The 2,676-nt window shown below is 40.1% G+C and overlaps 1 long non-coding RNA gene across 1 annotated transcript; it reads left to right on the top strand.

The window, feature by feature from the left end:
- The first annotated feature begins 361 nt into the window (after positions 1 to 361).
- LOC123429877 lies at positions 362 to 1,833 on the top strand. Its single transcript, XR_006622772.1, has 3 exons — positions 362 to 383; positions 484 to 577; positions 1,744 to 1,833. It is a non-coding gene; the product is annotated as an uncharacterized LOC123429877 (long non-coding RNA).
- Positions 1,834 to 2,676: the final 843 nt, after the last annotated feature.

Here is a 2,676-nt window from a genome sequence, read left to right as displayed (position 1 = left end):
CGGTGACCTTACCAATGGAGATCTGGCTGCTCTCTATGTGTCATAGGTGGAGAATCTTGCCTCTAGATAACAAAACACAGAAAATTTAGAACATGCTATCAATTTCAAGAAGGTATAGAAATAGATTTGTTCTACACAGTGAGGTTTAATAGAGAAATTTGGAAAGAATGACCTGGCTGGCGAAGGCCACCGTTAGCCATTGTGGATGCAGGTGAAGGCAGACCTAGGATGTTTGGTCTCTGTGAACACGATACAGATGGCACATTTGAACTCTATTATACCATCATGGGAAACGAAGGTCGGAGTTTCAACCAGTGGCAGATGGAGAAGACGATCCCATTGGAATCCGGGTACCGGTATTACCTGAGAGGTGCAACAGAGAGGTATTTGCTACTAGTAAGATCTGAAGATGACTCCGCAAGTTCATCATCGCTAGAGATGTCAGGCACGGAATGTTTCTCATTGGACGTCAAGACATTGCAGCTTGAGAGCATCTGCAGGTTGAAGCATCACATCCTACGCGCACACATATATACCAACTTCCCACCATCGTTGTCGTCCCAGACAATATGAAGTGGTAAGCACTCTGTTGCATTCTAGTTATCTTCCTACCTGCATAGTTATCACATAAATTGTTTGGTGCTTGATAGTTCATTATTGTACTCCGTAGAAGGCATGTCTTGTTTTAAAGGGTTGTGTATATTTCTCCTGAGCTCCTCGGAAACCTAACTTAAATCAGGAGCGATAGTGTTTGCTTGCCATCTTAATTATTCAGACAAGTAAAGAAAGTGTCTTCCACACCATAGATCATTGAGTACTATCCAACCACCATTGAGAGACCAAGTGGAATTGTAGAAATCACCAAATCTTTTGTTTGTGAAAAATATATGCAAAGATAAAGGGATTGCCTAATCTCGGAAGCAGTAATTGTGTAAATGTACTATACTCAGGTTTATATCCTTTTACGTATGCGATTGTGTGATGTAACTCGAACAACCATGAATTTCGGCAGAGCCCCTGAATTTACTATACTCAGGTTTATATAAGAAATATATCTGGGCAGAGCCCCTGAATTTCGGCTCCTGCGGATGTAGGCACACAGATGAACCTAGCAAACAAACAAAGTTTCATGTCTTCTTCTTCTTCGGTTCTTCCTTGGATGTGATTGCTTTTCCTTGGTAGATTCTGTGTTGTCTTGGCTCCAACAAGATGACAATAACTAACTACTCCCTCCGTCCCGTAATAAAAGATTGTTTTTGACACTAGTGTAGTGTCAAAAACGCTCTTATATAATGGGACGGAAGGAGTATTATGGAGGAGCGTTTTATGGTTAATTTAATAGAGAAGGAATATAAGTTAAAATCCAGTCAAGCATGACTTATCTTGTCCACTTTTCTTGATAGATATAAGGTCACTCATCTGTAATTTTTCATGATTTTGAAATAAATCAACTTAACTGGTATGGCTGCAACTTAGAGTCTGAATCATTACTCCGAATCGTATCAGAACCAATCAAAGTGGTGAACTGGCAAGAACTTGTGCTTCAAAGATATTTAGCCCTCACTATCAATTAGAACTTGTGTTTGCTTCTCTGTTCGTGAATGCAGGACACACTGATTACTGTCTATTTTTTGCGAATCACTGATTACTGTCTCTTGACTATCTTTATTATGAAGCACATGTATATTTTTCAGTGAAGAATTCTTGTCAGTTGTCTGATTTGTTGTCTTCTTTTCGTGTCAGATTCACTGGAGTCATAGTCACTAGGCAGAGCAGCCATTCAAATCCAGAACTCAAAGTGATTGGTGTGATCTTGTTGTATGAAGTGTTGGGCTAATTATCTGGCCACATTCTCATGGCAATCACAGCAGTTGTCCATGCAGGTGTGCGTGTAAGATGCATTATTGTAAACCGATTGTGCATGAGGGTTATATATATACTTGTATGCAAGTGGCCGCAACTTGTATATTATTGTTTCCTGCTCAGGACATGTATGTCGTCTGGCCTAAGAAATGAGACTGATAACATTCTTTTCGTTTCCTTCAAGAGTCATTATGTTATGATGAAAGAAGAACACAAGGAAATTGTCAATGCAGGTCAGTGACCGAACTGCATATTTCAAAGAATTGAAATCCAGCAAAATGTATACTCTTTATTGATCTTGGAAACCTTGATGAACAGGCTTACACATTGACTGATTTGGGCTAAATAATTTTTGGACACATGAATTGCACGATACTAAAAGCCGTCCGGCAAAACATCGAATACTCTTTATTGATATGGGAAAAACCCTACATAAGGACTAACTGACTGTAACATGCTACTCCTTAGCAAGACTAGACCTAGACGAGAACAATGGACTTGAGTCGACTAACACTTGTCGTACTCAATCTGACAGACCCGACATTTAGGCGAGCATTTGATCTCCAGCGTCCTCAAACTCCTTCCCTCTGCTGGATCTCCAATAAAAAGAACCTACATTGGGAACACAGAAACGACAGTAAGTAGTATCAAGTAAGCGACAGAAGGAAAGCATGCTGAGATCCTGCCTGACATGATTCAATTCAATGCTTAAAACGATCGAGTCTGACTGATATTCAAATCCAATGCGAGCGATGCAATTGTGAGAGAAAGAGTTTGAGAACTTAGCTCCGGTTGAAGAATCCTGAGATGCCG

The sequence above is a fragment of the Hordeum vulgare genome, chromosome 2H (genome assembly GCF_904849725.1).
Source record: "Hordeum vulgare subsp. vulgare chromosome 2H, MorexV3_pseudomolecules_assembly, whole genome shotgun sequence".
Classification (NCBI taxonomy): Eukaryota; Viridiplantae; Streptophyta; class Magnoliopsida; order Poales; family Poaceae; genus Hordeum; species Hordeum vulgare.
The sequence above is the reverse complement of the archived record's forward strand: the minus strand, read 5'-3'. Positions and strand labels throughout refer to the sequence as shown.